Genomic DNA, 25935 nt, shown 5'->3' on the forward strand with positions numbered 1-25935 from the left:
CATGCCCCAATAGGAAGACTGGTCCTAGCTTCGCTGCTGATATACCACATGACCATGAGTTTGGGAGCATGTGACCACGAAGGGCCCTTCCATTAACCCTGGTGATGTTCCAGGGTTAACATTACCAATACTTGCTGAGCACTTACTACATGCCAGGAACTGTACTATGTCTTCTGCTATGAGGTAGGTGGTGGTATATATAGTGTCCATTTCACAAATGAGGAAACTAAGCTTAGTTGGAGCTTAGTCCTACACAAGCTAGGAAATGGCAGAGCTGGGACCAGTCTGTATGAGACAAGAGGTAGTGCTCTTAACCTTGGCCCAGAATGGCTTTGTGCTAGGCATGCACTCTACCTGCCAGGAGATCAGTTTCTAACACTTTCTGATCCTTTGGGAAAAAACTCATGGAGCCTTGCTGAGTGCATACTCTCAAGTCCAAGAGCCAATAAGCACTTGCTGTGAGCCTGGGGGATGGACTCCTCCCCCTTCCCATAACTCAAGGGGCTGGCTCCTCACAGTGATGTGGCAAGATTAGTCACTGCTTGCCGTTGGTTGATTATAGCTATTCTTTTCTGTAAATGAAGTTTAAAAGTCATCAAAGGGTTTGTCAGCTGTGACTTATAAGCCTCTTTCCCCGCAGGGAAGTCAGGCAGTGACAAATGCCCCTCTTGTTCTGCCATCCATTACAAGGCAGAAGGTGCCATGTTCCAATTACTGGAGACCCCGATGAAGTTCATGGAAAACCCTGCTCCAGGCTGCAGCCATTAGTCAGGCCTGGCAGGGCTGCCAGCAGAGCTGCCCTAGGCCCAGGCCCCACTGGCTAAGAATGGAGTAAGGGCACATTTCTGACTTTGTGAGTCAGCCCCTTCCACCCCATACTTGTGTTATCTCTGGTGGGTTTATTCTAGACACATTTTAAAAACGAGTAAAAACATGGGCATCGTGTGGGCTGTCTCAAAGTACCCAGAATCAAGACTGCTTAAGACAGACAGACATGCGGAAATAAGGTCATGCTGCCGGTAGAGTAGGTGGGGAATATGATGCTCAAGAGGGAAGAGGATAAAGTACCTATGATGTTCAGAGTAGAAACTGAAAGCACCCTTAGAGATCATCTAGTGTAATCAATTGCCTCAGTACTCAATACCCATTATATGCCAAGCCCTGTCCACCTAAATGCTGGGGAACCAAAAATGAATAAAATATAGTCCCTACCACTGAGGGTAGATGAGATCATTAAGGTTTAAATAAGTGACTTGCCCAAGGTCACAAAATAAGTTAGGATCAGTGACGGAATAAGAAAGCAGGTCTCCAGACCTCTAGTGAAGTAGAGAAAGTGGAGTGACAAGGAGCCCTCCTGCATGCCAGGCTCTTTACACAAAACATGGCATAATGGTCAAGAGCGCTAGCTCCCATTCAAATCCCACCTACACACTTATCACAGGGTTTGACTTCTGAAAAGTCCCTCAACCTATCCAAGCCTCAGAACAAAATTTATTTCAGAGTTGTGGTGAGAATTAAATAAGATAATACATGTACAATGAAGAGTGGCAGGCACATATTAAGTATGCCAAAATATTACTTAACATCAATTTGAGGTAGGTATTATTAATCTTGTTTTACAGACAAGACTGAAGCTCTTTTTCACTTTGTCACACTGAGCCAGTACTTCTCAAAACTACTTGCGGTGAAGAAGCAGTTTTTTGTTGTTTTGCTTTTTAAACTTCCAATCCATTACAGACAAATACATCTGTAAAATACAATAAAAATGTCAAATTACTGTAAAGGTCTCTAAGCGCTTAGTCTCAATTTCTGTACTCATCACAAACCAGCAAGTTTGCGAACTAGCATCCTATCTATTCAGTGGGCTATAATTTGAGTAGCACAGCTCTAAACCACTCTCACCCATCCCTGTCAACCTCTATAAAAAGCAAAGCAAACAAAAAATAGAGTTTATTTCATTTCTTTCGAGTCCTTTAACCTGATTTCTTGTAGACTCTGGTGTTAGACTATAAAAAACTATCCTAGTCTTTTTCCTTTCTTCTCAAGAAAGAGAGAAGAGGATGCAGGTCAATGATGAGTTCAAGGATTTGCCACCAAACGCTTTAGGAGGTGATTTATCTTGCTCATCTGCCCTAGATCATGCTATATCCTGCAAGTCAAGATGATCTAGGCTTAATGAGGACTAACACCTTCCTGAAGCCCGGTGATCTGAAAGGAAGGCATGTGCCTAAAGAGGCTAGTACTTCTAGACCCTCTCTCCCCAGACTAGAGGACATGAGGAAACCAGCCAGGAAGAGGAAGCATGTTGTAACTCTTCTTTTTGGTATTTCTAATTTTCAGTCTTGTATCATAGCTATTTACACAGTAGTCTTCTCTCCCCCTCTAGGGAGTTTATTGACAGCAAGATGGATATCAGATTCATTCTTGAATGTCACTGTACACCCAACAGTGTGACTGGCTGGGGCAGATGATCAGCTCTTAACCAGTGTGCCAAGACATAATAATGTACCTTGAATCTTCCAGGTGCATGGATAAAATTTCATCGGTGTACAAAACTTCTTTTTGTTCTAACTGAGCTAATAAGGTAGTACTATTTTTCAGCACAACCCAGAGCTGAGTGGGTCATATGACACGGTGTATAGAGAGGTACAACCTGCTTCTGTGAACAGGGCGCTGCCATCAAGCAGGAATCAAAGCCTAAATGTTTCCTGCCATGTGAGAGGCCATGTAATATGGTCAAGAGAGTAACCTCTGAAGCCAAATGCCTTCATTCTGCCACTGAACCAGCTGTGTGACATGACCCTCAGTAAGTGTCTTAAGTTCTTTATGCTTCAGTTATCTCACCTATAAAATGGGGGTAGTGATACATATCTCTAGGGTTGCTGGAGGATAAAACAATCTAATTCATGTTTAAAACAATGTCTGGCACATCAGAAATATGCTACTGTTATTAGTATTGCTATTGTTAGAACCCAGAAGAACTTTTTCTTGTGAGTATGAAAGGTAGTGAGTTCTACTGTAACATTAATCTAGAGCTGAACTATGATCAAGGAAAGAATACTATCATTGTGGATGCAATAAATTTTAGTATCTGGAAATGTGCCTTGAACATAAAAGGAATCATGGGAATAGGCACTCATTAAGTGTTAAATGAATAAAGAAATGAGTATCAAGAGTAAAGCAGTCCCCAGAGAGTACAACTTGAGAAGGCGGGCGCAAGAGGCCCCTAAGTGAGGGTTCCCAGAAAGGCCTCTTTGTACCTTGAAGACCCAGAAGGCAGGTTGTTCTCCCCTTCCAGGCAACAGGGCTGCAAGGGCTGATACTGCAAGAAACCTCTGCTTGCTCACTGTTCGGTATCTCCGATGGAAGCTCCACATTCTGTGGCTCCCCTATTCTGAGCAAGGCTGCAGCAGGTTGTGCCACAGTAGTGTACACGTCCCCATTTTCCTATTGGAGGAACACAGAGAGGGCGGCCTAACCCCTCCCAAGACAGACCTTGCCCCAAGTTAAAAGAGTAACAGGGGATTATTAGCTTTGAATTCCTGCTTGCCTGTGGAGTCCCAGGTCCTGAACCCCACTTCCACTAGCTGTGTGAACTTGGGAAGGCACTTCACTTCTCTGAGGTTCAGGCTCCCCATCTGTGAAATGGGGATGAAAATCCCTGCCCTGCCCACTTGCAGTGCAGGTTGTTGTGAGGGTCAAAGGAGATAACATAGGGGAGTGTACTGTTACCTGAGATTGCTACAAAAATGTGGACAGAGATATTCCCTGGGATGGACAGCTCCTGCAGGTCTTCCTAGACAGAGGCACCCTGGCAGTGAGCCAGTTGGCTGGAAGTAGGCGGTAGATGGTACACAACCTGGCACTGCAGCCAAGCACTGTGCCCCTCAGGTATAAGGGCAGTTGATTAAAATCCTTTCCTGTGAAATCAGTATTTTCCTCATTACAACAATCCTTCTCCTTGAAAACACCTAATGCTACCCCTCACAGTCCCACTAAGGCTTGATCCTGCCGAAAACGTATGCACTGGCATATAAATATACATATTTAATTTCCCACATTCAGACAGGAGAAAAGAAAGCTGACCTCTGTCCAGGGTGCTGATCTAAACACAACTCAGGGCTCTAAGCATCACCCCACAGTGCTGTATGTTTGGTCCAAAGAGGACCACTGAGAATGATGCCACCGTCATAGCCACTATGTCCCTCTGGTAACAACATTAATTCCACAAATATTACTAAGCTCTGCCTCTTGAGTGAACCACTGAGCAAGTGTGTCCTTGTCTCCTGTTTAAGACCCTTCAGCAGCTTTGCACCACCAAGAATCAAGTCCAACTCCTTAAACGTGGTCTACAAGCCTCTTCACTAAAGCTACCAAATTCATACACAACAATCCTCTAAGAGACTATAAGTCAACCCGCTTTACAGATGAGTAAACCCTAGTGCAGAAAGACAAAGGCAGTTGCCCAGGGTCACATAGTGAGCACATTGGTATGAACTGAGTTCTTCCTGAAGGGCTAGGTACCTGACCCCAAGTATCAAACTTACAACTGCCTTTTCTTGGACTAGTCTATATGATGCAATATGGGGATGGGGCATTTATTGCTCAGGTGACCCCTTCAGGGAGCTGCTTAGATAAATGTCTCTTGCTGGAAGCTGCCAATCTGAACTCTCTCACTCCCATAGCTGCAGCATCATTGATAAACTTGGCGTAATGACCAAAATGTTCATTTGCATGTAATATGGTACACATTTGCATACCTAAGTTCAGGAGGACGAGCCACCACGAGCATCAAATAAAAGTAAACCAATGAGGGCTTCCCTGGTGACACAGTGCTTAAGAATCCATCTGCCAGTGCAGGGGACATGGGTTCGAGCCCTGGTGTGGGAGGATTCCACATGCCACGGAGCAACTAAGCCCGTGCGCCATAACTACTGAGCTTGCACTCTAGAGCCGGCGAGCCACAACTACTGAAGCCTGTGCACCTAGAGCCAGTGCTCTGCAACAAGAAAAGCCACCGCAACTAGAAGCCCATGCACTGCAACGAAGAGTAGACCCGGCTCGGCACAATAGAGAAAGCCCGCGCGCAGCAACGAAGACCCAACACAGCCAAAAATAAATTAATTAAATAAATTTTAAAAAACCAAAAAAGTAAACCAATGAACCACAACAACTTAGGGGGAAAAAAAAGCCAGCCCCCAAAACAATAAGCATAACATGCCCAATACCTAATGAACTTCTAAACTAATTTATTCAACTGATCATGACAGAAGCAGCTGTGGTCTCTACAGTCTTTTCCCCCCGTCATCTTCTTAGAAAGAATTAACTAATCCTTTCTGGTCCCCTTTCCCCTCAAAAAGGACACTACACTAAACATGTTTCTATACTGCAATAGCTGGTATATAAAAAAAAAAAGTTTCCCCCAAACTTTAATAGATAGATTCTCAACTGCAGGAGCATGAGCTTTGGATAGAGACAGATCAGGATCAATCAATCATTTACTTACTAACTGTGTGACCTTGCACAAGTCATTAAATTCCCTGAGCTGATATTCTCTACTAGGCATACTTCCATATACTTCTTCCCTCCACACAGTGAATCATTTCCTGATTCACATACTAAAACCAAGCCCTGCTGATTTGGCCTCCTAAATATTTTTAGAATGTAGCCCTTCTTTCTCCATTCATATTACCACTCAATTCATCCTCCACACCGTCACAATATCACTACATGCCTCCTTTGCTTAAAACAAAAATTAAAGTTTTGCTTTATTATTTCAAAATTCTTGGCCATTAATTTGGGTGTTTGTACTTGTGTGTTTGTTTTTTTTTTTTTTTTTTTTAGCGGTACGCGGGCCTCTCACTGTTGTGGCCTCTCCCGTTGCGGAGCACAGGCGCCGAACGCGCCGGCTCAGCGGCCATGGCTCACGGGCCCAGCCGCTCCGCGGCATGTGGGATCTTCCTGGACCGGGGTACGAACCCGTGTCCCCTGCATCGGCAGGCAGACTCTCAACCACTGTGCCACCAGGGAAGCCCAAGTACTTGTGTGTTTATTTTTTGAAATTACCATAAGTAATCACCTAAACCCCAACCCCTCTATAGGACATAACTATTGTTAGCATCTTGGTATACTGCCTTCCAGTGTTTTTTCTTGTGCTATGTAATATTTGGATTACATAGTTAGATCATTGATTCAATTCTGTAACATCATTTTTCCAACTAACATTATAACATAGTATATATAACGTATCTGTCCTTATTGCTGCATAGCTTTCAATAAGCATCATTTTAAAATAATTATCATTTTTAATAACTCATAGTTTCCCCATGAGTGGATTTATAATTTAGACTGGTCACAGTTTAGGTGGTCATTTAAGCTTTCTCCAATTTCTCAATATTATAAATAATAGCATCTGAGGGAAAGTTCATTCTATATATTGGATTATTTCCTTAGGACAGAGTATCCCAGAAGTGGAATTACTGTGTCAAAATGTATGAACATTTTTATGGTTGAGATACACTCTGCCTACTTGTTGTCCAAAAGTGCTGTCCCAATCTACACTGCTATCACCAATGAATGCCACTTTCATGGCAACCTCACCAGAATCATGTACTATATTAGTATGTGTGGTGGTGGGGGGGATAGGGGGTGGGGGTAGTTAACAGGGGAAAAGCAAATCCTCATTGTTGTTTTCATGTATACATGAAAATAATAGTCTCCCACAATTGTTACACTAAGTTTTGAGTCTACAGAGTTTTTGATTGCCACGAAGAAGTTATTGTAGGTTCTTAGAAGAATAATATGCTGAAAATTTATTTACTCATTTATCAAAAAATCATTTATTGAGTACCTGTTTCTGCCAGACACTGTACGAAGTATGGAAGTGAACAAAGTATTTACAATCCCTGCCCCGGAGGAATTCACAGTCCACACAGTCCAGTGATGAAAACCAGAAACTATGTTTCATCCCTTTCATCTGGATAAGGGCTATGATAGGAACATGTGGGGACTCAGAGGCATGTCACTTACCAAAGGGACAGGACAGAAGGAAGAGGAGGCAGTCAGCAAGAGGAGTCATCAAGTTCTGATCTTGTCCATAGGGATAAGTTGAAGTTGACCCATACATAAATGAGAGGAAACATTTAGGAAAGAGGAAATAGCATGAGCAAAGTTGTGGGAACTGGACAGTGCTTCCACACTGAGTGAATAATAATATGTATTGCGGTTTCACTGGAGTGTAGAGTCTAAGACTGGATGTTGCAAGAGATGATAGCAGAGAGCCTGGAAAAGGCCAGATCAGAAAGCCCTTGGGGACTGTTGAAGAGCTTGGACTTCATGGGAGCCATGACCCAGTCCTATGTCATAGGCAGAAGAGAGCTCAGTAAGAAGGGCCTCAGAAGTCCCTATAGGTGTTGAGCGTCTGAACTACAGAAGCCAAACCCCGATCACAACATCCCACTGTGTCAACTTTTTTTGTCTCATATGTTAGTCTTCTCTTGCCAAGCAGTGAAGAACTTTTGGGGTATTTTTCACAGCACCTAGCACATTGCTAGGCACATGGCAGGGGCTCCACTAATGCTCATGGATCAACTAACTGGAGGTACCTCCGGCAATAATACATATACTCAAGAAACCCTTACTGCCCTGGCATAGCACCAGCCAATCTCAGCGGGAGCTCAGTCACTGCCTCTCTTGGCAGATGTACTGCCTCAGAAAGCTACCTCCCCGCTTCTTGCTCCTTCTGCCAAATAAAAAAATGTGCCTGGGTACAAGAAACTATAAAGTATGTGATAACTAAGCAGCACATCGGGTGGCCAGCAGGGTGGCCTGAGGGTCATAAATCCTTCCCCATAGTACATTCCTCAAGCCAAGGACTCCCTCAGCTCTACTGGCAGTTTAGGAGTGCCACCACGACCCCCACATTAAAATAAAATAGGTTTTTCCAATTGAGCACGTTAAAAGTCTCCTTTGAGTAGCTGCTGACCTTCTCTGAAGTATTACAACTTTCTACATTAATAACATCTGCTTTAATGACGACAAGGATATTAACAGGATGATTATTTCAACAATTAATATAATAGCAAGTCATTCATGCCCTGCTAGTAGTGGTATGAGCTGTGGGCAATGGGATCTGATGTGCTGCCTAAGATCCATCTGAGGAGGCAGTATTAAAAGGATCTGTTTCTGTGTCATCTCCCCTCCCAGATTGTGAATTCATGGATGGCAGGGACCACAATCTATTTAATATCGGCATTCCTCCTGCCTTTCAGGATAACCCTGGCCCAGAGTAGTGCTCAGGGAGTACCTGCTGAAGTGAACTCCAGGTACCACTGTCCCCACCCTCTTCCTCATTCATACTTTTTAATAAACAAAGAAGGAGGCGGTACAGAAAACGAAGCCAGGAGACTTGGGAGACAGAAAGGAGACATCTTTGCAGGAGCCCAATCCACTCCAGCCTTTAGGAAAGGCTGTTTTGTAATATAAAAAATGATCATTATGATTCATTCATTGCTTATTTTGTGGTAGATGCCTTGCTAAGTATTTTACTTCTCATTCTTACAACAACTCTTTGAGGTTAAGAATTATATCAAGGTCACAATGGCCCTGAGACTCTTAGGACAATGACTGTGGAGTCAGACTACCTGGGTTCAAATCCCCGCTCTGCCATGTATCAGCTGTATGATGCTGGGTAAATGCCTTAACTCCTCTGTGCCTTAGTTTTCTCAGTTGTAAAATGAGAATAATATTACAGTACCTTCCCCATAAGGTTGTGAAAATTCGGTGAGATAACGTATCAGCAAGTGAAGCATTCAGGAGCTTTCTAAATGAAATTATTATTACTACTGGTCCCATTTAATAGATGGCTCCAAATATCACACTCTTAACATTGCAGAAGGTTAAGAGAGATTGCTTCATCAATAAAGCAGGACCAGAACCAATTTCTGATTTGGTGATGGAGGCTGGAGCCAGAAGGGTTTTCAGTGCACAAAGCCACTGATGTCATAACCTTGATGAAAACTCTTCAGGATAGCCTTTGTTTTCCATCCCCCAGGAAGATAGTCACTGTCTCCTCTGGACCCCGATATTCTCTACAGACCTCTGTCACAGCAACATGTGCTGCACCTTTGTGATTTACGTATCTGTCTTTCTCCATTAGACTCTGAACTCCTAGAAGGCAGAGACCCTTTTATTAATCTTTGCAATCCCAGCCTCCGGCACTGCCCTGGCCACAAGTAGATGCAAAAGGTGAAAGAACCCTAGGTGGGCACTGTTTCAGTAAATGGTTTCCCAGTGTTCCTGACATGGCAGCTCCTTAAAAGTGAACTGTATATTTGAAGTTCATGGGACGAACCCAAGTTCCTCATCTATCAGTAGGGCAGAAGGACAGGCAAAACAGTGATGAGAGAGACAACAAAGGAGGATCAAAGTGAGAAGCTGGGGACCAGTGGTGTCTTTGTTCAGTAGACTCCAAGGAGCAGAGGCTCAAAAGAGAGGCTGAATCTTTAGCCCAGAAACTGCTGAATCTAAGCTTTCTGTGGTGGGGAAGATGTACAAGGTCCTCACCAAGCAGAGAACAACAAAGGCTAGAAACTGCCATCCTCGTTGGAAATCAACACAGCAAGGGAGACCCAGTCTACTCTCTGAATTATCTGGTGACCCCGAGATGAGCCCAACCATGCTGGTTTAAAGGAAAGAACACTGGGCAAAGAGTTCGAAGACTTGAGTTCAGTCCTGGAAATGTACCAATTTTTCAATTAATAAATCCTTGAGGATACGTCAGGATTGCACTAGGCACCTGTAATACAACAATGAACATATCACTAATCTGCTGTCAGCCCCTGGAAAAGTCACTACCCCTTCTCTGAGCCTCAGTGTCCTCATAATGACACGTGGAAGATAACCTCTATGTCATAGGATTGTTTTGTGTATCAGATGTGTTTTGGAAAGTTTACTGTACAACTTTGCAAAGGTAAAGGTTGTATTTTTTACTAGAGCTAAACTAGAAGGCTTAGTAAAAGCAAGGACAGCCCCCCCAAATAAACGCCAGGGACAACTACCTCTGCCAGGTCTGGATAGAAACCAGCGGCACATTCCTAACCACTGAATTCCATGTAAGATGGTGATGGAAAAGCAGAAATCTGACATGTTCTCTTCAAATTCCTCTCAGGATCTTTCCCAAAGTTACTGGTATCAGTGTTCATCACTGGGAACTGCACTATGGGGCCTCTTGGATGAGCCCCCTGGATGCAACTGAAACTTTTTAAAAGAAGAACAGACTTAAAACTTTGTGGGTTAGAGGTACCTTTCCAGACACTGAGCTAAAATTACCTGACCCCCTGGTCTTTCAACTGTTTGGAAACATTTGGTGGCCACTAAGCCTGTTGTTTCCTCATTTTCCTGCTTACTGGCACAAACACAAGAAAACAGAAAGCTTGATGCTCTAACAATGCTCTCTGATTAGTGGTTTGCAGAATCCTCTGTAATTTTATGATTTGCTGGCTAGAAGAGTAAGAACAATGGAGTGGAAATAGTGGTGTGGCCCAAGGGGCAGTCAGGCACCCTGAACTTTAGACTTTGTTCTACTGTGGACTGGCTCTGTAAACTTGATTACAGACCTTAATTGCCTCATCCAAAAAAATGGAGGAACTGAACCATATCAGTGTTGCATGAACTCTTCCATGAAAAACCAGTGTTCCTCAAGATGTTAATGAGAGTTCCTCAGAAAAGGGGCTCCAAGATCAAATAAAAACAGGAAACTTGTCATACTCCATCCCTTCCTCCCCACCCTCCCCAGTCACATACACACTAAGGCTCTAAGAAGTCAACAATAAAGAAATGTACTTTGCATTATTCAGTCTGACTTTTCCTAGATTATTAACGTCTCTTCTGAGGAAGACACATTGGAATAGATCTCTCGGGTCCCTGGTCAGCTCTAACCGGCTGTGATTTGTAACAGAAGTACTTAACCAGTGCCTGGAGCACCCCTTTTTCCCACTAACCCAGTGAGGCACTTAAATGATACTCTGGCTTACAGTATTTCATTACATGTAGTTCACTTCACTGTAGTGAGAGTACTAATTTTTTTTTGTGACATCTTTACTGGAGTATAATTGTTCTACAATGGTGTATTAGTTTCTGCTTTATAACAAAGTGAATCAGCCATACATATACATATACCCTATATCTCCTCCCTCTTGCGTCTCCCTCCCACCTGCCCTATCCCACCCCTCTAGGTGGTCACAAAGCACCGAGCTGATCTCCCTGTGCTATGTGGCTGCTTCCCACTAGCTATCTATTTTACATTTGGTAGTGTATATATGTTCATGCCACTCTCTCACTTCGTCCCAGCTTACCCTTTCCCTTCCCCGTGTCCTCATGTCCATTCTCTACATCTGTGTCTTTATTCCTGTCCTGCCCCTAGCCTCTTCAGAACCATTGTTTTTAGATTCCATATATATGTTAGCATACGGTATTTTTCTCTTTCTCACTTACTTCAGTCTGTATGACAGACTCTAGGTCCATCCGCCTCACTACAAATAACTCGATTTCGTTTCTTTTTATGGCTGTGTAATATTCCATCGTATATATGTGCCACATCTTCTTTATCCATTCATCTGTCAATGGACACTTAGGTTGTGTCCATGTCCTGGCTATTGTAAATAGAGCTGCAATGAACATTGTGGTACATGACTCTTCGAATTATGGTTTTCTCAGGGTATATGCCCAGTAGTGGGATTGCTGGGTCGTATGGTAGTTCTATTTTTTTTTTTTAATTTTATTTATTTTTGGCTGCGTTGGGTTTTCGTTGTTGCACATGGACTTTTCTCTAGTTGCAGTGAGCGGGGGGCTACTCTTCATTGCGGTGCATGGGCTTCTCATTGCAGTGGCTTCTCTTGTTGTGGAGCATGGGCTCTAGGCGCACGGGCTTCAGTAGTTGCTGCACATGGGCTCATAGTTGTGGCACACGGGCTTAGTTGCTCCGTGGCATGTAGGAGCTTCCTGGACCAGGGATCAAACCCGTGTCCCCTGCACTGGCAGGCGGATTCTTAACCACTTCGCCACCAGGGAAGTCCCTATTTTTAGTTTTTTAAGGAACCTCCATACTGTTCTCCATAGTGGCTGTATCAATTTACATTCCCACCAACAGTGGAAGAGGGTTCCCCCTTTCTCCACACCCTCTCCAGCATTTATTGTTTGTAGACTTTTTGATGATGGCCATTCTGACTGGTGTGAGGTGATACCTCATTGTGGTTTTGATTTGCATTTCTCTGATGATTAGTGCTGTTGAGCATCCTTTCATGTGTTCGTTGGCAATCTGTATATCTTCTTTGGAGAAATGTCTATTTAGGTCTTCTGCCCATTTTTGGATTGGGTTGTTTGTTTTTTTTTGATATTGAGCTGCATGAGCTGCTTGTAAATTCTGGATGTTAATCCTTCATCAGTTGCTTCGTTTGCAAATATTTTCTCCCATTCTGAGGGTGAGAGTCAGAATACAAGACACTTAAAACACTAAGATGGGAAACCTGCAGTTACTAAGCTCCTAATACTTGTTCCATACTGTGTTCACATTTATCCATACATTATATTATTTAATGCTTAGACAACTGTAAGAGATAGTTATCCTTTTATTACAGAGAAGAAAACTGAGGCTTGAAGAGGCTAAGTAACTTGCCCAATGTCATTCAGCTACAATATGATGAGCACCAGATTTCAAACCTAGGACAACCTGTCTCCCAATTCTTGGTTCTGTTTGGGGCTCTGCCACCATAATTACCATAAGATCGATCACTAACCTTCTTCCCTAACCTTCCCTGGTCTCAACTGTCAAGTGGGAATAGTAATCCTTGCACTGCTGCCCTCAAAGAGTTGCCTTAAGACTCAAAGGCAATAATAGGTATGAAAGGGCTCTGTAATATATAAAGATATGAATATAAGGGGCACTTGAAATATTGTGAACAAATGTTGGTATTTCCTTTCATGATTTTTTAAGGTACTTGAGGTTCTTGTAGGCTTCCCATGAAGTCAACTGTCCTTATCCCAGTCACCCCACCTCTCCGCCCCGCTCCAAAATAGTGTTCCTTAGAATTTTCCAGTTAGGATTTTGGATAAACAGAAAACACATCAACTTCTCAGTATTGAGTACTCTTTAGGCTAATTGTCAGAGTCACACTAAGCAGCCAATCTGCTTAAGGGGTCACAAGTAAAAACAGCAGTGAGGGTAGGAGTGTTGGGAGGCCTGTAGATATAGGAGACTCCTTAAATAGTGGAACATGCCTGGGAAATAGGTCCAAAGGGTCATTTGGGACAGCAGATCATAGAAGCCTTTGTATAAAATCTATCCAGAAGATCAATAAGTATGTTGTGTATGGGAGTAGGAGGGGGCAGGGTTGGCCAGCTTCAATTTGTTCTGGGATGGACAACACCTTGGCAGGGCCCTGACTGTAGAAACAGTAGTAGATGAGTAGGGCTCTCAACTCATTCTCTAGCCCAGCCTGGGATCACACCCTCATGATCCACACTGCTGTGGCCATCTGCTCCCTTCAGCTTCTGACAGAGTAAGGCCAAAAACAATAGCAAAGCATTCTTGGAACCAGGCCCTGGTCAGGGACAGATAAATAAATAGCAAAGTCCTTGCTCGTAGAGAGGAAGGCACTGCACCAACATAGTTTGAGCCTAACCAGAGGTCCTCTTGTAAAACAAAGTCTCTGGCTCATGGGGTATATTCAGGAATTGTGTGAACTGAATGAATCAAAGGAGCATTCTTCTATGACTTAAGAGCACCTGTGGTGTCAGGAACCCTGGATTCCAGTCCTCATTCTGGCATGAATATAATTCAGTGAATCTGGGCAAATTACTTAACTTCTGTGGACCTCAGTTTACCAACATGTAAAGCAGGCTCTGTCTACCCCACAAGTTGCTATTTGTAGCCAGTGACATAATAGTTGAGACATCTACTCTATAAATGGCATGAGATGAAATAGTGGGAGCTGACAGAGCATTGGGACACATGGTCTTAAAAGTTCAGAGCCCAGTCTGGGGAAGACTTGAAATAAGCTCCTTTTCTTTCTCCCCAGGCAATTTAAGCCTGCTTTTCTGCTGATCCCTTAGCCTTGAACATTCCTCATATGCTTCTTTGCTGAGCTAATTCCTATTCACCCCTCAGACCTGGAGGCCTTTCTAATCTCCCCTAATACTGGGTCAGGTATTCCCTCTCCACCGCCCCCCCTCCATGTCTGTTTTATCATAGAATCCTAGCACACAGCATGTGTCAAAAGTATCTGTTGATGGTTGAATGACTGAAATAGTGGATCTAGAAATCCAAAGGAGATTCTTGGCCTGGAAGTCAGGAGGGCTGACTGTTTCTAATTCTAGCTCCACCACTGCTGTGCTCAGTGATCTCGGGCAAGCCCCAGTCCTTCCTGGACCATCCATAAATGAGCTATCATCTATGAATGAACTCAAAAGCACCGACAATATATGAGACTTAGACTCATGCTAAGCCCTAAGGGTGAGGAACTTCTGAAGCCAGCTGTGTGCTCCAGAGTATGGGAGGTCCAATATCCTCACCCCAAGAGCAGCACCAGGTACACTGAACTATGCTGTCAGCAGCCTCCCAGCCTGTTGGTTTACTTAATTTCTCCTGATGAAGTGCCAAGAATAAATCGTAGGTGAGCAGCAGAACACGTTAATGAGACCAGAGCCTAATGAATCTTTTCCTTCCTGTGTCAATTAGAATTTCAAAGCTAGGATCCCCAAGGACCAATTTATTAGGAACAGAGAGAAGCCTTTTGTTCATCAGCTGCTGCCTGAGCTACTTTCCCTGGTCCTGTATGTCTGCTATGTAACAATCTTGCTTACTCAGATATGCCACCTGGTGAGATAGACAATACTTCTGGGGTCTGAACTTGGGGAAGGAGAGAAGGGGTCTAGGGTGTTTCTGGGGGTGAGTGGGAAGGTGGTTAAGAGAATCAGAGTAGCCCTGACTTGAATGCCACCTCCCAAGGATACTGGTCTTCAAAGAGCTAATAGCAGCAGATCAACTTGCCATTCACCCAACTAAGTAGCAGGTATTGTGTGACACCTATTTGCCTAAGGTATTTTGAATCCTCCCAACAACCCCCAAAGTAGGTATCAACAGCACTATTTTTTTTTTTCGGCCGCACGGCGAGGCTTGCAGGATGGGCTCTCAGTTCCCCGGCCAGGGATTGAACCCAGGCCGTGGCAGTGAAAGCCTGGAATCCTAACCACTAGGCCACCAGGGAACTCCAAGAACAGCACTATTTTACAGACAGAGAAACTGTGGCTCTGAGAGACAAAGAATTTTAAGGAACTAAGGAACTAGTTGAGGAACTAGCTGAAGAACACAACCAGCAGTTGGTAGACAGGGATTTGAACTCACAATCTGAACTTGCAATTCCAGAGACTGGGCTCTTTCTATGAAACCACAGCAACCTTGCCTCAGGGCTGGCAGGGCCAGCGGCTGATGTCCTGAATGGCAGAGATGGCCTGTGGGCAGCCGTGGCCATGTTGGACACTTGCCGCCAACACGCTGTCTTTTGCCCAGGCACAAGCAAGAGTGCCTGTATATTGCTGGTCCTTCCATTCAATGACGTTGGCAATCTCACCCCGAGAACATAATCCAAGTAGAGTCACCATTGACATTACCCCCAGACTCCTCCCCCAGAAATCTTCTGATTTATGACGAGTTGCCAATCCTTGATCTAATAGCTCCCAGGTGCCTAGTTCTCTTGGCTCCCATACTGTCCTCTCCAAGTCACACAGGGCCAGCCCAGTTGCCACTGCAATGTCATCAACAGAGGCAAATTCCAAGGTGACAAGGTAAGCAAGTCAGGTTTCCAAATGGCTATGAAATGGAATTTTAGGACTCTGGTGGGAAAAACACTTAAGAGTGAGGTCAAGAGGTTTGTCCAAATTTACAGAACTAGAAAATAGCAAGAACCGGAACACAGGCATATATTGAATCCTAACCTGGCATCTACCTACCAAGAGCAGGAATAATAAATACAGAAAAAATGAGATCAGTGGTTTAAAATTTTTTTAAGCTTTTAATTTTGAGATAATTATAGATTCACATGCAGTAATAAATACTTTTTTGGGGGGTGGGGGGTGCTGTGCCTCAGGGCTTGTGGGATCTTAGTTCCCCAACCAGTGACTGAACCCAGGTCCTCGGCAGTGAAAGCTCGGAGTCCTAACTGCTGAATCGCCAAGGAATTTCCCAATAAATACTTTTTTAAAGCACTTAGCACAGTGTCTGGCACATAGAAACCCACCCAAGAAGTGTTGGCTATTAGATAATTAGGAAAAAGGGAGAGGGCATTCAGGATGGGCTTTTGAGGAAGAATTACTAAGTTTCTCTTTACAGAATGCTGAGGTATACCCATATAACACTTTAAATAATCTTTCCAATGATCCCATCAAGCAGGTATTAACATCCCCATTTTACAGATGAGAAAACTGCTCTCAGAAGTCAACTAACTTATCCAAGATTACTTTGTCCCAGTACATGCCAAAGCTGGGATTCAAATCCAGATATATCCAATTCCAAACGCTATGCTCTTTCTACATTTGTTTCTCTCAAGATAATACGGGCTGAGCTTAAAAGACAAGTCTGGATGAAGACTGGAAGTTAAGAGCAGGCTGCCGGTTAAGCAGGGGGGATAGCATGAACTAAGATGCGAAATTTAGCAACATACTGTCTTTGCAAAGAGTGGTAGTTCAAAGACATTGGCCAGAATAAAACAGTAAACTCACATGACAAAGACAAAATAAAAAGCTAAGGGGCAGATGGCAGAGGGTCACTGAATGCTAGCTGCTCTTGCCAACTATGTGGATCACAACTTGACTCCCCTTTGCTGGACACTAAAGAAAGAGAGGTAGCATGCCAAAACTGAAGAGCCATAGACTGGGAGGCCAAGGAAATCAAGTTCTACCACTAACTAGTTAAGTGGCCTTGGGCAAGTCACTCGTCCTTTCTGGGTTTCTAATACCAGAGGATCAAACTAAAAGATGTCCAGGGACCTCTCTAACTTTGACCTTCCAGGAATCACTCTATTACCAGGTCATGTGTACAAATGTGAGTCTGGGAAATGCTAATGCTGTGATTAAACAAAGAAGCCTGAAATGAAACAGAGTAATGGTATGATAGGAACCTTGGGTACAGGGATAGAGAAAGAGAGCTAAGTGAGGGAGAGGAGAATAAAGGAATTAAATGGAATCCAAGTTAATCTTGGATAAAAGCTAGAAGACAGCAGGCAGGCAAGGGAAGGGAGGCTGAACCAGGAGAGTTACCAATCCTGGCCTTCCTACTAACTTGCTATGTGGCCCTGGCTATTAGCCTCATTTTCCCATTGGCCAAATGCAGGGTCCTATATGTTCTGGCCTCAGCTGTCCCCTCTCCCCTCTCTCTTCTTTCTCTTTGGTGCTGTTCCAACCACACTCTCTGCCTCCTAGTTTCTCTACAAACATGCTCTTATCTTGGGGCCTAGCCTGCATATCTTTCACACATATGAAATAATCTAATAATTAATGATTTACTCGTTTTCTGTCTCCCCCACTGAAACAAGTTCCATGAAGGCAGTCTTTGTTTTGTTAACTACCATATCTCAGCTACAGGAATAGTATCAGGCATTTGTTGAATGGACCCCTAAGGTCCCTTCCAATTCTGGCATGCTATGATTAACTTATGGGCTTATGGAACTGGTGAAAATCTCAGAAGTTCAAAGTTCAAGCCTGGGTGAACTTAGGTTTAACCTGTCCTTTTGGCTCCAATTTTTGATATTTGCTTTGCCTCAGAGGGTCTTCAAAAATCATCTCCAAATGTAACAATCACATCCTAACACACAACTACACACATGCACAAATAGACAAATATATACCACTTAATTCAAGAATTATTATCGTATGCTAGATGTGAAACACAGTATTTCCTTAACCTGGAAAATGAGGCCTTACACAGTTTAGCCCCAACTTACTTTGATAACTTTAACCCTAACCACACTCCATTCCTGAAATCCTATGCTCTGGCTACAACGGACTGTTTACTCTTCTCTGAGACACACACGTGAGCTTCTGTGCCTTTGCCCTCATTGGTCTCTTTGCTTGGAAGCTACAGACTTCCCTTCTCAACTGCCAAATACTTCATCTTTCACGACTGTCAAATGTCTCACCTTTGAAGTCCAACTCAAATATCACCTCTTTTGTGAAGCTTTCCTTGATCTCTCAGGCAGTTAGTGTCCCCCCCTCCTCCAAGTTCCCAAAGCACTCCACATGCTTCCATTATAGTGCTCATCACTGCCACCTACTTACTTTATCTACCTCTTCTCCTTGATCAGTTATGGGCTCCAAAGGCCTTGACCATGTGTTTGCCTTCTCCTTATCCCTAAGGACCTACCTCTGTGCCTGGCACAAATGTTTATCATATTGGATGTTAACATGGCACCACAACTAATAACACTTCTTAACCTTCACTGGCACACTTGATCAGATAGTTCTTCCAACCAAAAGTTGGTTTCCCTCATACTTCTACCCACTAATATGAACTCCTACAGGACTGGAGAAGAAGCTGGAAAGAAAGAGGAGAAACAGTATTTGCAGAGCCTTGAATGTCATGCTAAGGACGCTGGATTTTATTCTAGAGGTTTTATGAGCAAGAAAGTGATAGGAATAAGATCTATATCTTAAAACCTATGGACAGAAAAAGGGGGTTATATTTCAGGGTCAAAGACTGGAGATGGGGAGACAGGCTAGTTGACAATGAAAAAGTCTCAGTGAGAGAGGATTAAGATCTGGCCTTGGATGGTAGCACTGGGGATAAGAAGATGGGCAAAACATTTCAGAGACAAAACCACATAATGAAAGCAGTTGCCTACTTTACCTGAGTGAAACTCTGCTCAAAACAATCTTCCTCCAGGTGGAACTTTGTGACCTCTTTGCATCCAAGATGGCCCTGAGGGTACCAGAGCAGGGAAAAAGCCTCCATGACTAGGTGAAGGGGAAGAAGCAAGTCTAGGATTAGCAAAGACCAAGCTACAAGCCAGTGAGTAGGGCTGTAGGAGACAGCTCAACGTCCTGCTAATAGCTGCTACCTGAAGAAGTTTCTGCAAAGAAGTCGGGTCTGTGCCCCGAGCAGAAAGATGCCCTCCTGACTTGGAGAGCTTTAGCCAGCTTTAATACCAGAGACTCTGATGATTTTCAGCGGTGCTTTGTTAAGGAAAATTATCCAAAAACTGGAAGTAAGGGAAAAAGATAACTGTGTGAACTTTTAAATTCATGTTAGGACATTTTTTTTAGTATGTATCTGAGAGTCATCTGATACTCTTGGAGAATGGAATTTTGTTTGACTTACTGTTCACAAACAGGGCCCAAATATTTTAAAACTCTGCAAAGTTAGACATTAACATATAGCAAACTGAGAAGTAGAAAAGATAACATGAAATGTTACATTTTTATTAGAACATTTATCAATTTTGGATCTAATTTAGCAATCTCATTTCAGCAATCCTTTTTCCACTAAGAACATAAATCCAGTTTCTCAGCTATTCTCTTTCTGCTGGTTCCCACACTGAGTTAAACAAAACTTGACACATGCTCACATGGATGAGAATTATGCCCTGACATAGTACACACATCCACAGGCCTGCCTACCTACCTCACAGGAACCAGATGCCAGGAGGCAAAAGAAGCCTGACATCTAGGCACAGGATTTTAGTGAAGTGAAACAGGTGTCACTTATGAAATGACATAAAGCTCAGTGTAGCAGAAAGGGCACAAAGCTGAGAGTCAGACCTGCCACTAATTTATTGTGTGACCTTGGGCCTATTACTTACTGCCCCTTGCTGGGCCTCAATTTCACAATTATAAAACAGGTAAGTTGATCTAGGTCAGTGTTGTTTTATAAACTGTGTTCCTGGCAACTATGCAGGTTTAAGGCAGATGCCTCAGAGCCTGTCTTTGATGAGGGTAAGGGGGAGGCTAGACTGGTGGACTCTGGGCCCACCACTGCAACTTCTAACAGAGCAGCTCTGTTTGAGATGTTGAGTTATATGTTTAAATAAAGGGCTCCTCCATAAACTTGATAACTGTTAGTTAAGATCTCTTCCCACTCTGACATCCTAAAATTCCATCATTTTATGGCAAATGATCCTGGGGACAATACAGAGCCAAAAATATCTCCTCTTACCCTATATTTAAAAACATATCATTAGGGGCTTCCCTGGTGGCGCAGTGGTTGAGAGTCTGCCTGCCAATGCAGGGGACACGGGTTCGAGCCCTCGTCTGGGAGGATCCCACATGCCGCGGAGCGGCTGGGCCCGTGAGCCACGACTGCTGAGCCTGCGCGTCTGGAGCCTGTGCCCCGCAACGGGAGAGGCCGCGACAGTGAGAGGCCCGCGCACCGCGATGAAGAGAGGCCCCCACTTGCCACAACTGGAGAAAGCCCTCGCACAGAAACGAAGACCCAACACAGCCAAAAATAAATAAATAAATAAATTAAAAAAAAAAAAAAAAAAGACATCAAACTTGTTAAAAAAAAAAAAAAAACATATCATTAGAAGAGGGTCTCATTAAGAAGGCCCTAGCAGTTGAGTAGGAAGGGGTGAGGAAGGGGACAAGTGAGCAGAGGAGGGCTCAGAAAAGGGCAGAGACTAAAGGCCTGTCCCTTTTGCAAATGAAGACTGAGTGGAACCCAAGGCCAGGGACAGAACCCTTTCAGGGAGGGCTTAGATTCACTGGCCTTATCAAGACTAAGGAGTTGGATTCTAGCCCCTGACTCTGCCACATAAAGGCAGGTGCCTTCAGTTTCCTTAGACTAAAATCTCTACAAGTAACGTACTTTGTAAACTGAAAAATGATTACAGATTTGAAGACCTATTAGAGCAATCTTATTCTTAAATCTTTTATATTATTCTCTTCTCCTGCCAGGTCCCTGAAGGAGGCTCATCACACTTGAGATGTATAGACCCTCTCTCTTCCTTCCTTACATTTCAGAGTTGGGCATACAAGGGGCTTATTGCTTGGAATATTCCCCTCATTCAACTTTGAAAATGACAAGTACACTTCTTACTAGGGAGTCCATGTTCCATGTTGAAGATGGAAACCTGGCCTCTCGCTTAGTGATTGGACCTCTGGGCCACACACGTGGATCCTAGAGAAGCTGGTTTGAGGCAGGGCAGAGCAGAAGAAACTCATGGGAAAATGCACTGAAGGCATGGAGATATTCCCATTATACTAAAGCCACTGCATACCCCTTCCTGGGCACTCTTGAACACTCTACCCTCCTGGAAGGGCAGAGGCCAGAGGAAGTATGATACTCTGGAAAGAGCTTACTATACTAAATGCTTGGTTTCTATGGAAGGAGGAGGACCTGAGTTCAAAACCCAGCTCTTTCACAGACTAAGTATATGAACTCTGGCAAATTCATTTACTTCACTGAGGCTCAGCTTTTCCCTCTGGAGCTATTAATAACTTAATGAGTTATAAAGATTAACAAAGATAATTTTAACTTAAAACACCTATGACAATACCTGGCACATAGTAGGCACTTGATAAATGTGACTTCCATCAACAGGGAAAGGGCAAATAGCAAAAGATGACTGAATGTGATTCACATGACAGGTAGGGAGGACTAGGGGATGAACCCCAGCAAGTATATCAGAGCCGTGAGTGGCTCAGAATGGGAATGGGCTGATTTGGAGAGTCTGTTGTGCTATTCTAAGAGCATCTGGATCCTGTAACAGCCAAAGCAAATCAAACAGGAGTGCTTATGAAGAGCTTCTTTCTAAAACAAGTACGGGCTGTGTTACTGACACACGCCACAGGGGAATTGAGAAGACTGCTGGCAGAGATGTTAAGAAAGCTGACAAGCTTTCAGTTCCAATCTTTGCTACTACCTACGTATGGGTACAGCTGACCTTGGCTCCAGAGGAGAAAACCCTGGACTGAGACACAAGAGACCTAGGTGCTGGTCTGAGCGTGACTCTGAGCAGGCGACATCATCTCTCAGGCCTCAGTTTTTTCTTTCTCCTCCAAATAATAACAATTCTTTACATGCCTACTCTATTATCACTATCCTCATTTTCTATGGCTCAGAGAAATTAAGCTAATACAGGCAGGCATCTGAATTCCAGGTCTGCTGTTAAAGCCAGTAGTCTTTCCACTCTATTGCATCATCTCTCAGTGTTAACTGACAGGGTGAAACCAGGTGGACCAAGGCATTTGAGGACCTGAAAATTTTATGATTCTTAGCAGCTTGAAATTGTGGTTTCAAGAGCATTCTAAATATATACTGTAGTGCTAACCTGCTAGTTAAGAAGCCTTCTCCTATAAATGAAATCCTCAACACCAAGGGCAAAAGCTGAGTACAAGCCAACTTGAGAGCCAGAGAAGAGCAGACAATGAAATTTTAGGAAGCCTCGAAGAGGCCCTTGGAGAATACATTGCCTAACTCATTTTACAGATGGGGATATGGAGGCTGCAAAAAGAGAAACAGCTTGACTGGGAACACCCAGAAAGTGGGTGACAGAGCACAAACTGGGTTCTATGTCGCATGGACTCTCTCATACTCGTTATCTACTCAGTCTCCAACATTCCAGGCCGTTCTGATTTTCTCATTGATATTTTTTTTCCAAATGCTGAGTGACAGGCAGGTCACTGCCCCTGCAGCCGACTCCCAAACACTTCTCGTTGTAGGTAATGGCTCTTCCTTTCTGTCTCTGCTGCAGCGTTAAGCAGGACTGAATCTGAGTCTTCTCTTTCAGCCCCCTCCTCTTTTTTTCCTTTGAATGACAGACAAAGTGCCTTTGGAGGCACAGAACTGGAAGAGACATACCAGCAATTATAGAACAAATTTCTACTTCATTCCCTCTTTTTGGAGCTGAGGAAACTGAGGCCCAGAGATATTAAATGCTTTCCCAAGGTTGAGTTAGTAGAACAGGCTTAAGAGCCTGGGTCACAATACTCACCTTCTACTACAATCTGACACTGAACACAGGGTATCAGAATTTATTTCAACCACTAGTGGCTGAACACCAATCCAGGCCAGGCATTTTTTCATCATCTCCTATTAGCATCACAATAACCGTATAGGCATTATTGTTCCCATTTTGCAGAGGAGGAAACTACAGCTAGGAGAGGTTAGTCACAAAGGAAATGAATGTCACAGCAAGGATTCAAATCTTTGGCTTTAAAGCTTCCTCTCTTTCCCCAGCAGCATACAGCCTGAGGTTTTTAAGAATATACACAATGGTGGGAAAGATGGAGTTAATTAATCTTCCTAAAGACCAGTTATCCAATTAATCTTCCTAAAGACCAGTTATCCTGTAGATAACTTTGTCTACTGCCCTATGCACTTAAGTACACTAACTCTTGATATATTATGCTAACTGAGGAGATGGGGAGGGAGATGAAGGTAAGGGAGACCAGTAGAGACTCCTGATACAAAATGAGAGATAACTCAAAGGAAGCAATTTCTGCTTTTGTGTTAATGTGATCTTTTGTAGGATAGTTTTGGGGCTTTTTTCTGCATCTGCCCCATTAGGTCATAAGTCCCCTTTACTCAAGTCCCACTCATCTCATGATTCTGGTATCACACTTGCTGATGGACCTTGGTTTCCTGATTTATGGTTTCCCAGCTTGGGTTTTTGATCTCTTGGCCTTATTCTTAGGCTCAGATCCCTACCTCTCTGCCACAGTCAACGGCCTTAAAACTGCCCTCTAGGAGCTGTCAGTCACTCTTCTGTCAGGCTTGCTGCTCCAGTAGGACACAAACATGCCTCATGAATACAGGCAAAAATCTTCAACAAAATATTAGTAAACCAAAACCAACACCATACAAAAAGGATTATACACTATAACCAAGTGGGATTTATTCTAGGAATGAGGTTGGTTTAAAATCCAAAAATCAATAACATAGTGCCATGTTAGTAGAATAAAGGATAAAAACCACACAAACAAAATCCAACATCCACCCATAATAAAACCTCTGAGTAAACTAGAAATAGAAAAGAACTTAACTTGGCCTGACAAAAGAAGTCTACCAAAAAACCCTACAGCTAACATCACTTAATGGTGAAAGACTGAATATTTTCTCCTTAAAATTGGGAACAAGAGGGCTTCCCCGGTGGCACAGTGGTTGAGAGTCTGCCTGCCGATGCAGGGGACACGGGTTCATGCCCCAGTCTGGGAAGATCCCACATGCCGCAGAGCATGCCTGCGCGTCCGGAGCCTGTGCTCTGCAACGGGAGAGGCCACAACAGTGAGAGGCCCGCGTACCGCCAAAAAAAAAAAAAAAAAATTGGGAACAAGGTAAGCGTGTCTGCTTTCACCAATTCCGTTCAACATTGTACCAGAGGTCCTAGCCGGTACAGTCACGCAGAGCGATTTTGTGGACGTTAAGATTATGTCATTCCTCTACTCAAAACTCTCCAGTGGCTTCCTATTTCACTCAGAATAAAGCCCTGCATGATCTGAGTCCCTGTCTACCCTTGTGACTTCTCCATAATCCACTCTCCCTATTGCTCACTTCATCTCTAGCTACACTGACCTCCTTTTGTTCCTAAGACACTAAGCGTGCTCTTGTTTTAGGGCTTCTGAACTTGCTGAACTCTATGCATGGAATGTTATTCCCCAAGATATACACATAGCTCATACTACTTCAGCTCGTGCATATTTCTAAACAGATTTTATTTTCTCACAGAGGCCTTCTTTCATCACACAGTCCCTCCCTATTCCCTTACCTTGCTTTATTTTTATTCCTATGTACTCATCTGTTTATCCTCCACTAGAATTTAGGATACAAGAGAGAAAACTATTTTCTTCACTGCTACATTTCAAACACTTGAAACTGTGCCTGGCACATGGTGGACACTCAATAAATACACACTGAATGAATGGACGTCTTTAAAAAGATATTCATGTATAGGAGAATGAATAAAGGCGGGGTTGGGAGGGTGGGAACCACTGTCCCAAGAGTCTGAGAAGGACCAAGGTTTTAGGTCATGGAGGAAGAACCAGTGTAGAACAGAAAAAACTTGGTTCTCTAAAGCCAGATTCTTCTAAGTTCTAAGCTTAGGTCTTCCAGTCACTGCCTGTGCCTGTGTATCCCTCTCTAAGTCTCTGGAACTTATAAAATGAGAATATCACCACCTACCTCCCAAGCTGTTATGAAAACAAAATCAATTTATGTATTCAATATAGCACCTGATAATATAGTAGATACTACAAATAATTAAACATTCTGATACCTCTGTCCCTCAAGAAGAACCTAGAACTACCTTAAAAATTACCTAGCTCCACCTTATTGAAATGCATAGATGTCTATAGGGCTGTTGCCCCTGAAGTTTGACCTTCATACCCATTTTAACTTCTCTTTCTTATCATTCTTCTTTTACCTCTCCCTTACTGTTAGCTTTCAGCTCTCACCTCTAGCTGCTGCTAATATAGCAGCTCCTCCTCCCCTTTTTATACGCCGCTCTTAATCTTATGGAGGTTTAGAAACCAGATTGCTAAGCTTGTTACAACAAAACGTAAAAATAGGAATAAATTAGTGCTGTGCAAGGTCTTAAGGATGACAATGCTTTGCTACCTTCTTGTTTTTCAGTTGGACTCTGGAAAATTGAGGATGTTAGATAAATAAGATACTATATGGGTATCAGTATATTATACAATCTTTTACATAGAATCATTCATATTTTAAAATAGTCAATAGTGGAACTTTTTCACAGGGCAGTTGTCACGAAAACAATAAAAGCCAAGCTTGATGCCCAGGCCATGTAAAGACCAGAAGCTACAGAACATTAGATTAACCAAGACAGAAAGAGAGGACAGCAAGAGTCTGGAGATTCAGAATAGGAGGGTATGTTGGCCAGTGTGGATTCCAAGAGCATCAGGTTGGAGGACAGATCCCTCTGTGCACCCTCA

The 25935-nt window shown here is 43.4% G+C and overlaps 1 protein-coding gene across 5 annotated transcripts in view; it reads right to left on the bottom strand.

The window, feature by feature from the left end:
* Positions 1–25935, bottom strand: part of RALY (RALY heterogeneous nuclear ribonucleoprotein) — an 86473-nt gene that overhangs the window by 21909 nt on the left and 38629 nt on the right. Inside the window, exon 3 of one of the 5 annotated variants that reach the window (XM_032604673.1) lies at positions 18896–18967. The exons of the other annotated variants lie outside the window; for them this stretch is intronic. The gene's annotated coding sequence lies outside the window, so the exon portion shown is untranslated. The remainder of the gene's footprint in view (positions 1–18895; positions 18968–25935) is intronic. 5 annotated transcript variants of the gene reach the window in all.

Source organism: Phocoena sinus, chromosome 15 (assembly GCF_008692025.1).
Source record: "Phocoena sinus isolate mPhoSin1 chromosome 15, mPhoSin1.pri, whole genome shotgun sequence".
Classification (NCBI taxonomy): domain Eukaryota; kingdom Metazoa; phylum Chordata; class Mammalia; order Artiodactyla; family Phocoenidae; genus Phocoena; species Phocoena sinus.